Source organism: Accipiter gentilis, chromosome 14, assembly GCF_929443795.1.
Source record: "Accipiter gentilis chromosome 14, bAccGen1.1, whole genome shotgun sequence".
NCBI classification, from domain to species: domain Eukaryota; kingdom Metazoa; phylum Chordata; class Aves; order Accipitriformes; family Accipitridae; genus Astur; species Astur gentilis.
Window position 1 is genome coordinate 18,029,612 of NC_064893.1, and position 12,648 is coordinate 18,042,259.

The window sequence follows — 12,648 nt, forward strand, 5'->3', positions numbered from 1 at the left end:
TATGCATTTGATTTGAAAACTTTACCAACCGGCTAGAAAAGTAACACTCCTCAGAGCAGCGTAGTCTGCTAGATGTGTGCAGCAGAGTTCATGAAAAGGTGAAAGAGGTGGAAAGTGGAATCGGAAGTGAAGGTGAGAAAAAAGGTGCTTGTAATCTTGGGTTTCATCTTTTGTAGCATATAACAAAACCCTTGCCCATGTTTGCTTTTTAGTTTTTTCTTTTTGGCATTAAAGAGAGGTTTAGTTTCCAATTTTGCTCATTATTTTCCCGATTTTCCTTCTGGGACTCATCAGAGGCTGTTTAAGGCAATCAAACTATTTTCCTTAGCTCCAGCAAGCTTCACATATGCTTTTCCATGAAAACTTTGTTTTAAAAGAGTTTATTTTCCTATTGAGCTCTGAACAATGGAGAAGTAAATTGCTTTAATAGTAGTTTCTTTGGAGGGTTACCATTTATTGCTTTAATGAAGCTAAATGTACTCGGAGAACTTTAACATACGATTTTTTTAGTTGTTGTTTTTGGGGACTTAGTCTTGCGCAGCACTGAAATCTAACCACTGAACTCTAGTTACAGTTCAGCAAATTATGTAAGTGGATAGTGAACGTGTGGCAGTGCCCTTTGTTGTCAAGTGAATGACAGAAGTACATTTAAAAACAAAACAAAAGCAAGCATTTAAAAGTTTGTTGACTGTCATCAGAGATCGCAGTACCATTTTCTATGCCATTTCCTGTGTGCTTTGGCTTATTATATTTAATATGTAAATAAGGTATTTCAATACTTACCCCAGTCATTAGCTCTCACAAACGTTTTTCTGGAATGTAGATTTGGAAAATCACAGATGATGTGCAACAGCTTTTGCCTCTTTTTAATCTATTTTTTGTGATGCCATATTAAAAGTCTTTATGAAGAAATTTGATTTCCCCAGAAACACCCTGTACATTCAACACTTTTGAGGACAACTCATTTCCTGTCACAGCTGATTCCACTCTGTTCAGAGATTTATCCTCATACAATAACAGAGTGAACAGTTTGAGACATTCATACATAAAGTCTGCCATAAACACTGGAAGGGACAAGTTGAAATTTTCTTAGGAGGTCTGACAAATTTGGACGTACTCATAAATAAACTGGCATCATTATAAATAGCTGAAACCAGCTGCTTAGAAAAATAAAATGTTAAAGTGTGTGAACAAAGAAATATAAAATACTGAAAACTGTTACTCAGTAACTTGCTGACAAATCTTCAGCTATGCTCTACTTCTGTGCTCCCATTTTGAAAAGGGCGGAACAGAAAAAGGGGGAATGCAAGGAAAAAAGCAAGAATTAGTGGATGCCTTGGAAAATGTTGAGATTAAGATGGAGAGAGACTGAAAATGTTAGGAAATTAAACATGGAGGTTAATAGAATGACTGGGGAGGTTCTGAGTGATTGTTTCATGGTCACCTAGAAATGTGCTATCCAGTCTCCAGAGCAATCCTATCTCAACCATCAAATGAAACCATCAAAGGAATAGCAATAAAAAGGGAAATGGCATGTTAAGGGATGTTTGGAAGGAAAGGAATGAATCCACCTGAGACAAATGGGAATCACTAGCGCTCCAGGCAGCGCTCCACTGACCCCAGCCACAGGGGTTCCTCTGCAGTGTTAGTTTCCCAATAGCAGGTTAGGCTTGACTACACAGAATACAAAGCAAAGATATGTTCTTTTTCAAGGCTGTAAAGGGCATTGTCAAGATGTAAAAATACATGAGTAATTACAAAGAAATAGCTGCTACTCATCCTCAAATCACAAAATTATTTAAAATAAAATTAATGCAAGGAAAGGTCTCCCCACAGAATAAACTTGGAGGCCCTGTTCCGAGTCTAACCTGAATCTCAATGCATTTGTGTTGTTTCATTCAGCATTGGGCTGAAAATAGCAGGTCCCCTGTTGGCATGGACTTATCATATACCTTTGAGATTCTGGTAGAAGGCTCACAGGGCCAAATCTTGCGGAGAGTTTTTGGTGTTTGGGTAGACACCTGATTTCCTCAGTCCCCTTCCCATGTTCTTTCATGCTCCCCTGGAAAGCTGTTTGCCAACCCCACCCAACACATCTGCCCTTGTTTTGCATGCTATTGAAACATGAGAAAAGTTGCATGAGAGCTTAATGACAGCAGCTTTATGAAAATGTGGCTATGTAGTATGTGTACACACTTAACATATGGTCAATTCTGGTTGGTTTAGTGTGGTTTCTAGCATTTGTGTGTTATGAGCTCAGCCCTTGGAAGCATGAGAAGGAAAATAACAGCACATTTCTGTTCCTCTGTTGTGTTCTGGTCTTTGAGTTCCTAGGCCATTTGGGGATCAAGTTTTCATGCTTTTCAAATGCAATTGCAAAAGCCAAATACTTGAGCACATCCAAAACAACAAAAATCCAAGAAATTTTTAATTTCCTGGCTACATCTGGGAGTATGTTTTCCTCAGCATTCTGCTCTATTAATATTTTGCTTTAAGTACAACTTGGCAGTTGTGATACACTCTTCAAGATGTTGGAGGAGGACCAATACAGGTTGTTCTATACAGCCTGCACTTCAGACTGAAGTGAAGGGTTTCTCTGGGATTGCCCATGAAGTTCAGTTTCAAATTGTTTTCTAATTTTTATCACTTTCATTGACTCTGCTAGGTGACAATGCATCGCCCATGTTAGTGATAGAGAAGCTTATTTCTCAGGAAGGAAGGAAACATTACAGCCATGGCTTGCCTTGCTGAAATTTTGTAGGAAGAGAGGTGACTGTCGGGTTCTTCTCTCATCCTCCTCATAAAGACAATGTCTGGTGTGGCTTGATATCATGGGAAGGTGTATACATGCAACAACCATAAGAGCTGTGCCAAACAAGTTTTAATTCCTGGCACAATTCCTAAGCTATCTACAAAAATTAAAAGCTATTCAGGGGTCCTGCTGCTGAGAAACGCACAGTTAGCTACTATATTATAAGTGAAAGTGAACGTATAGAGAAACAATTGAGGAAGTATGCAGTGGCAAATATCTTAGCATGCTATCTTGAACAAAATGACAACTGTTGAGGAAAACTGTCAGGAAACTAAAGGTCCAAAGTTCCTTAACTAATGTTAAACATAAAAGGTTACTTAATCTACCACTTCAGCAGAGAAATCTTCATCCATGATTCAAGGAGTTACTGAAAATAACTGAAATTTCTAAACTAAAAACCCACCACCTGTCGTTGGCCCAACAGTGATTAAAAGAAACTGTGGCAGTATTATATATTTGGGAAGGCAAGTTGTCTGCCATTCTGAATGAGTACGATTACTTGTGATACCAATAGAAGAAAATCACTTCTAGAATGCTTTTTGCTTCAGACAGGTTGCACACACGTCATTGACACTTTCACGCATTACAAGGCTATACATATCAACAAGAACCACAAATGGAGTCAGAGATCAGCTCTGGTTTACCGCTATCTAGTGAGTAATGGCAACCTCAGACTTAATGGTCCTTTAGCAACGGGGTCGCCATTGCTGACACTGGCAACAACAATGCGAGGGCAGAATTTGTTATGGATGAAGATTTGAATTGGGGCTGATGTTAAAGGCTTATCACTAGGAGCACACTCTTTCCTCATAAAAATATTAATAAGTAAACTAGAATTTCCCAAACAGAGTCTTCAAGGGCTATAGTGACTTCTATACTTTTTATTCAGGAAATTAATGTGAAATTTCCAAAAAGCAATGAATATGGGGGGAGAACACAATGAGTAAATATAGCATATGTGTAGTAAAACTGAGAATTAAGGAGAAGAAACCTGAAATCTTTAAAAGCAGTAAGAGGCTTAATAGCAGAAGGTTACAACAACAAAATAGACATTACTCCATATAAAACTGTCTCATAGTGGAGAAAAAACATTAAGAGCAAATACAGATGTTTGACAGAGTTCAGTCTTCAGAAACAAAGGAGAGAGAGGAGCAAACTAAACATACGGACTTCAAGAAGACAGATTTCTATAAGTTCAGAAATGGTAGGTAAAACTCCACAAGAAACAAATCCAAAGTAAAAAAACCCCAGCCTTCAGAGAACTGGTTTGTGGCTAGAAAGCTAGAATGAAACTGGATCAAATGATTAAGAGCAAATATGTGATGAACAGTTAGAAAAAAAAATGTTTAAAACAACTGACACAAGTTTGACCTTCTTGTTAGCTGTGAAAGAAGAGGATTGCAAATTTTTTTCACTTTGAGTTTTTGTAAGTTGAAATTTTTTGTTGGAACCATTTGGTGTGATTGTTAATCCTCTAGCTCTTGAGGCTGGAGGAAGAAAAACTGAGTGGAACTTCTTGAATTGCTGAGTCCAATACACTGTTATGCCCATAACGCATGTTCATTTCTTTGTAGGTTCAAGACCAGGTAGACCTCTGTTATTCCAGTTATAAAGCCCTTCCATATCTCCCTCCTTACTTTTCATATAGAAATTACATTTCCTTTTAATTTTCAGCCTGAATTTATTCATTGCCACTATATATTTATGGGCCTTGTGGCAACATTATCCCACAGTACTGAATTCTCTCCTCTTCCTTTCTTGCTCAGCTATTGGAGAAAATGATCGTGCACCCCTCTGTCTTTATTCTGTTACATGAAATACTTTTGTAATCTCTGTGGTGCTGTGGAACTGCATTCCTTAAATCAACTTTGACAAGTCATTTGCCATTTAGCTGTAGAACAGTTTAGGCAGTAAGGGACATATGGAAATCTGTAGTCCTACCTACTGCTCAAAACAGTGCCAAATTAGATCAGGTTGACCTGGGGTCTTATTCAGTCAAGACCTGAATATCTCCATGGACAGAGTTCACAAAACCTCTTGTTTGGTCAGCTCCTCCAGCCTATCAGCCACTCCTACCAACTTGGTATGATGATGAAACTTGCTGAGAGTGCACCCTATTCCATCAACTAGATTATTAATAAAGAGGCTAATACTGGCCCCCGTTTTGACCCTTGGACTCCATTAGTAACTAGCTAACAGCTGGACTTCATACCAGTGATCACCCTTTAAGCCCGAGTACCAGCCAGTTTTCCACCTCCCTTATGGTCCACTAATCCAGTCTGTATCTCACCAGGTTGACTATAAGGAGACTACAGGAGACTTTGTCAAAGGTTTTGTTGAATTCAGGGTATGCATTGAGCAATATGCTCTCCTTTCCATTTATGCACGCAACCAGGTATTTGCACCTCCAGTCACCTCAGTACAGAAGGCAATGAGGCTCGTCAGGTATGATTTGCCTTTGGTATATCCATGCTTGCTGTTTGCAATTCCTTTTTGCTTTTCCTGTGGCTGGAAATGACTCCAAGGAATATTTGCTTCACCACCTTCCAAGGGACTGAGGTCAGCTTGGCTGACCTGTAGTTCTGTGGATCCTCCTCTCATCCTTTTTGAAGATGGATGTGATATTTCCTTTTTCCAGGCATGAGGAGCCTCCCTCAGTTGCCATGACCTTTCACAGCGAGCAGCCTGGCAGTAACATCAACCAGCATCTTCAGCACCCTGGGATGCACCCTGCTTGGTCTGATGGACTTTTCTATGCCCAGCTGGTTTAAGTGCCCTTTGCAGCGTATCTTCTTCTGCAGTGGGTAATGCCGTGTTCCCAGAGGCTCTGGCTCTAGGCTCAGGCCAAAAGCAGACCTGACCAGTCTGTGGAAGACATCAGGTACTTAATCTTTTTATATATCCCTGCTTCACTGACTGCTTGAGTCACTCTTTGGAAATGCTCAAAACCTTCCTTGGCTGCGTTGTTGTTGGCTGTGTGGTTGGGCAGCTACAGGTAACAGCATGAGGGTCCAGAGGAGCCTTGGCAGTCTCTCTGCAATTTCCCAAATCTCAGCTCCTGGCAAGCAACAAACTTCTGGAGTTTGGCAGATAGGGACCTCCATCTCCAGGAGGGTGTCTCTGGTGACTATCTCCTACCACTTCCTCTTGATGCGGATGCTGGGTTCAGCCTTGTCCTTCTGGATGCCACTGAGTCTGCTAACCCTCTCCTGCAGATCCTTCACCAGTGACGTGGCACCCCAACCAGCGTGCACCTCGCAGAGGTGCGAGGTTCAACAGGATGCCTGGGGCACTCCCTGCGGACAGAACCCCACGGCCTTATCCTCCTTCTGGGTGGTGCAGTGCCAGCAGTGTGCCCTGCAGGTTGTCACCACTGTCCTTGTGCCATCCACAGCAGTCTCACGTGGATTTCAAGCAGCACCTCTGGGTTGTCTTTGCATTGAGAGTTAAGTGCTGCGATTCATGCTGGTCAGCTGCTGAACTCCAGTGTGTCTCTCCCGTTCACAGCCCCCCTACACATGTGATGCTGAATGTGCTGCTTAACCAAAAATAATTATAGCAAAAGTGGTTTTATGGCCTCGCTACCCACGGCAAAGATGAAGCAGAGTACAGTGGGTCTCCTTGTGTGAACATCCATACCCTCCCTTTGACCTTGAGTGCAGGGTCAGTATAAAAGGCTTTTTCCTATGGGAAATAGCCCGTATATCCCCATCTGATACTGATCATAATAGGAAATCCTCAAAATACTCCAAATTTTACTCTTTTCTTCAGTACAGCTAGGTGTAATATAATAAATACCACTATGTTGCCTGGAGAAAACTTTCTCAGCTACTGCCAGCTCTACTGTTTGCATCGGCTTGCGTGGGCATATCTCCGCAGGGTTTGTTTTTCACTAGGTCAAATCTCTTGCATTTGTAACTACCGCAGCATTTGAGTTCTGCCAAACCCAGCTCTTCTGGAAGCCATGAGAGCAATGTTAATTCCACTTACCAATGAGTTTTGACATCAAATCAGGAATTCAGATTTATGTTTATGTGGATCTCTCATAAGTAACTATAAAAATCATTGCACAATTGCATTTTACACAAACCATAATAGCCATTGCATTTGTCCTGAAGATGATTACATATTTATAAGTCAATGATTCCCTGCCCCCCCCCCGCCTCTCCCCCAGCCCCCGGCAATATCTATTTTGTGTTAGTCAAGAGCCAGGGGAAATATCACTTTGATTGTCCCATTTATGTACTTTTTTCTGGGCATCTTCCATTCTAACTTAACTTCTCTGATTTGCTCTTAAAAAATTGCCCATGATTGTGGAAAACAGTTTCATTCATCATGTTCTACCTTTGCATTTTGGCTTTTTAAAAAACTGCAAAGCACACAGTTGTGGTGTTTGGGTCTAAATATAACCTTAGTTTGGTTAAAAAATGATCCGTGTGTTATCTATGAAGACAGACGTGTCTGTAGCTGAAAAGCAACCTTTTTCAGGCTTCAAGCAAATTTAGGTCCAAGGCTTTTTTTCTTTTTAAGGGTAGTAGTTGAGACTATTTTTATAGTTCTCCTCTAATACATCTACTTAGTTCTATCAGCTAAGTCACTCCTCCAGCCTACATATTTTCCCTTAGGCTTTCTGGAAATTACCCTGGAGCCAGAACTGCAAGTGAAGCTCAGTGGTTCCATAGCTTTTGCTCAGGGGTTTCATCACCCTGCCTAGACTGCTGCCAGACAAACGTGTTCCTGCTGCCTGGGCGAGACCCTGGCACGGAGCATGGTGTGATGGCAGGACACCAAATTCCTCCCTCCTGCGGCTAGGTGGCTTCAAGAACTCAGCTTTCCTTTTTTATAAAAAGGGTTTAAATCCTTATTCACCTGTATAAAATGGTGCAATCTTAACTTGTTTTTAAACAAAAAAATGAAATTAATTTCTAGGATTAAAATTTTTATGGGATGCCAGTGTGTTAAATCCAAATCTCTGCTTTTTTTCCTCCTTCAAATTGAAAACAAGGCTATGAAATACTATTGACCAAAGTCAAACTGTCAAGTGGCATTGGAGGGTTTCTCTTGGTTCATTCTCATTCCTTTTGTTCTTTCTTCCAGACTCTTATCTGTGGTCTTTTATGTATTTAGTTTTTTAGTTCCCAGGTATAGGGGCCTAGCACAAGGGACACTGTCTTTTCTCTAGTTGCTCTATACCAAAACCACAATCAGTTTACTAAAGTGAATTGTGTATGTCGTACAGAGATAAGTGCACCAGAGAGACTTCTGTAGTGTTTGATGCAGTGTATTAAGTTTCTGTGCAATTTTAACTTGAACATTTTTTTAAGTTACTGAACTCAGTCTACCCTTCTTGCTTCCTTCTCCTTTTATTTCTATTTCTGGTTCTACCTTTTGTTTTCTTTCATTTTCGGTGATCTACTGTGCCATGTTGCCTTTGACACAGAGTTTCCTGTACACAAATTTCTCTTGCCTTTCATATATTTAGTTCTTTTTCCTTTTGCACTCTTTTATTGTTTCCCTACCTTGCTCTTATCATATCCAGCTGGATAATCCTGAGGAGCGAAGCTGTGAAACTGGATAAGATGCAACAGTGCAGAGACCAAGTTTAAACACTTAAGCTTGAGAGCAAAAAAATTTCTGAAGTTAATGGCTTCTGGATTTCAAACGATAGAAGGGGAAGAACTGGCTGTATTGGTCACAGCATGACCAAGAATGACAATGTGATGCAGCTGTGAAAAAAAGCAAATTCAATTCTAGGGTGTATCAAGAGAAGTATTTGTAACAGAAATATGAAAGCATTTAATATTGCATGCAGATACTGGTCTTCATTTAGAGTATTGTGTCCAATTTTGGTCACCCATGTGGTGCAAAAATACATTTAAATTAGAATGGATGCTAGCAAAGAATAATAAAATAACGACAAAATGTCGGTGCTTGAGATAACATGTGATCTAGCAATGTCTCCAATAATACTGTCCTACACACCCCATTTCTTTATATTCCACCTGACATGACTTAATGCAGAAAGTGGTGCGGGCCTCCATTCCCTCACACTTCTTGATCACAAATGTGAGAACATTTTATTTACACTTGTGATAAGCCTGAAAATTATCAGGCAAAAGGATCTTGTTCTGTGCCTAGAAACAATGATTTAGGGGTCAAATATTCTTGAATTTTTTAAGGATGCCTGGATACTAATATGCTGATATTATATCTAACTGCACAATTTTAAAAGCATCTTACTAACATATAGAATTCCTTGATTTCCTTGATTGCATCGAACTATTATATTTTCAATAAAAGTAAAATGAGCTACAGTGAAAATTGTTTCAAACTTCCCTCTTTACTTTGAAAAAGGAAGGCAATTCTTAGAGTATCTGAGACATGTTCCTTCTCTGTAGTAAGCTCAGCTGTACTGAGTTTAAGCTTTACTCTTCTTGTGTTTAATGTTACTTGTTCCTTCATTGAATAAAGAATAACATAACAGTCATCCTTCAAGCCCTCAAATCCTGGAGGACTGCAGTAATTGAATTCTGCAGGAGCACAGCCATCAAACACTGGGGGAATGGAGTGATCAAAACCTGGTGGAAGGCAGTCCTCAAACCCTGGAGGACTGCAGTGCTCAAATTCTGGATGAGTGGTCTCAAAGTTTGGGGCAACAAACATGTCATTAACTGAAGCAGGAGGCTTTACAGCTTTCATACCCTAGAGTATCTCATATCATGCATATTTATTACAAAAGCATCAATATGAAACTGGTGGCATCCTCTAGAGTCTATTCCTGTTAAGAATAGTCATAATTTGATCAATGGAAGAAAGTTGGCCCTTTCCTCTACCTGTGCCTGATAACCACACGTGCAGAAGCAGTTGCAAAAGTCATACTGACTGCATCAACCCTTCTTAGGGCCTAAGACTGCTTGGGCCTTCTTGATGACTACAGAACAGTTAAGAAAGACAAACAAGGCACACAGCCAATCTAAAAAGTTTTGCCATGCCATGTGCAGGAATATGCATGACAGGCATAATTGGGCTTGTTTGTATTTAAAATCCCTGATTTACAGATGCTGTATGTATTATTTTTGTAGCTATATATAAATGCAGTAATTTTTTAATCTCTCTGTGTGTATGTAAGGGAGGGGATAGCTCAGCACAGACTCTTTCAAACCATCCTGCATTTATTTTTCTCTCTGCAGCTACACTTTTCTATCAAACCCACTGTAATTAGGCCATATATCACACTGTTTAGACCAAAGCCACTTGAGCTTGGATGGGCTGAAAAGGAAGAAGATAAATTTCCATCTTGAGGATCTTCAGCTGAGTCCATGTGTCATCATAGCTCAAATTTCAGGATGGTTAAAAAGATGAGAATCACTCTTTATGGAAGCTGGAAGCCAAGAGTCACTGGGGTTCAGAGACCAACTATGTTCGGACTAAAAAGGAAGAGTCCTATTAGAAGAAAACCTTGTCCATCACAGTAACTATAACTCACTGCAAATGACACTGCTTGCTTTCCTTTCTATCGGTCATTAGGAGCCACCCCTGTCTGCTCAGATGCTGCGTTCTTTGTTCAGATGGACAAGACAACAAGCAGAAGTTTGAATTACAGGAGAAAAGGTTGAGATGAGACATAGGGAAAACCTTTCCAATGTTCAGGATAGGGAAGCACTGGAATAGCTTGCCTGGAGATAATTATTCAGTCTCCAAAGTCAGAGATGTTTAGGAATGAATTAGACGTATGTCTGTCAGTCGGTCTGCTATGCCATTTCTCATATTCAAAACCAGCACAGATAAAAAACCCCACAAAACCAAAAATCAGACAAAACTACACCTTCTTAAAAACTATCCAGTGTGGTGGTGCATATAAAGGAAAGGGTTGGATCCTTGTCTCACTTTTCATACAGATGTTAGATGGCATAATTAAGGATGGAGTGAATTTTAAAATTAAAAAAAAATAAACCGTTATAATAGAAACACTTAGACACAACTAATGTCAAAAGAAGCAACTCTGAATGATGGGAGCTGTTTTTCTACACAAGTGGAAAAGGCACAGGGATTCAATAATTTTTATGCCTATTTGTAGGGATCAGTATGAATGACGTGGTTCTTGTAATTTGTTTAATGGATACTGGCTGCAACAGAGCTATTGTGGTTATTACTGTATATTTACAATGGATTTAGAAGTGACTATTGAACTGATGATTTAGAACAGCTCTTGAGAAAGTAGCCAGAAGCTCCTATGATAGGACTGGATAAACAATGTGCTGCTAAATGTCTAGGAGAGAGCAAAACTGTAATGAAGCTACAGGCTTACAAAAGCAAACAAGACTATTGTGATCATATGGTATGACTTCTACGACAGGCTATAGACCTGGATTTCACTGCTTAATTCTTAATTAAACCACGTGATAAAGTGTCTGGTAATTTGTTACTCTAAATTTGTCTTATTTCAATTTGTAGGAACTGCATTTCTTCTAAACCTTCCTCTTCACTGTGGAAAATGCCTTTGTTCCCCCCCGCCTCCCCCCTCCTCCTGAGAGGTGCTTGGACGAGCAGGTAAATTCCTAATAATCTTGCAGCTCAGGTGAACAGGTTGAACCCATAGAATTACTAAGAATAAATTACTTTTCTCCCAGATCTTCAGTTATACTCATGGCTCTTCAGTTTTTGAATTTTTCATTAGAAGCAGAGGTAGTGTTCCTTAAGTGACCTTGCCGATGCCAAACAATTTCTTTAATCCACTCTAGTAATTTTTAACCAAGTTCTCTATTTTCTACTCCAAATATTTTCTGGGATCTGAGTCAAGCCAATGCACATACAATGGCCTTATTGTCCATGTAGTCATTTAAGTTATTGGCAATTATCTAGCTATTCCATGTCTTATTGAAAATGAGCTTCCCACCCAGCTTCACCAGCTTAACAGTTGGCACCTACTTTAAACTGGTTATCTAGCCTTCCTTCGAGGAGCAACTGATTCTACCAGTATGGGATGAAATCATGGGGTTCCAGTTGGATGGACTGACGGATGGATGGATGGATGGATGGATCAGTCCACTGATTATAGAAGGAATCCTGGATTCCTGCCTTAAGGACTACAAGGGGAAGGAGTGTTCCTCCCTCTCAATGCTGAATCTACATCTTGGTTATGAGAAGCTCCCTGTTCATCAGCCAGCATGTTAAATGCTTTGTGGCAAGTTATTTAGAGTGGATGATTTAAAGCAACTTCAGTACCTGTCTTCTGATTGACTAAAGCTAAATTGAGGAAGCTAAAGTGTTTTCAATATGTGGTTTTACCCCAATAGCGAATGGAATAATTTTTGGGGAAACTTTTGCCTCTTCTGCGTTGTTATTTTTGGTTTAAGTTCAAGTCATAGGCTATCATGTAATAGATGCATAGCATTATTAGGGGGGCTTATCCCCAGTGCAATCTACAGGCCCTACTTGGAGTTTAATCTGCCTGCCACAGATTATCGTTTTAATTCCTGTTTTTTAAATAATTATAATATTTTGATTTATTTTTACTGACATCAACCTCTTATAATATTTTATCCTTTTCAGATTGCTTTGGAGCAGTGTTCTCCTGGCCCTCAGGTTGTTTGAAGCTCAGGGACAGTACTCTGCTTGAAAATCTACTTCCACCTTCGTACTGGAATTTGGGGCATGTTATAAAGTGCTCTTTAAGTGTTCTAGGCTGTCCCTCATTTTCTGCTTGTTTAAGCCTTTCTTCTAGCTCATTTGGGAAATTTAACTTATAATTCCTTCCAGCTCTATGGAACTGCCTCTAGGAGGATAAGCATCTTCTTCACATAAGAATATGGGAAACCGGCAAAGTGTCTACCTTT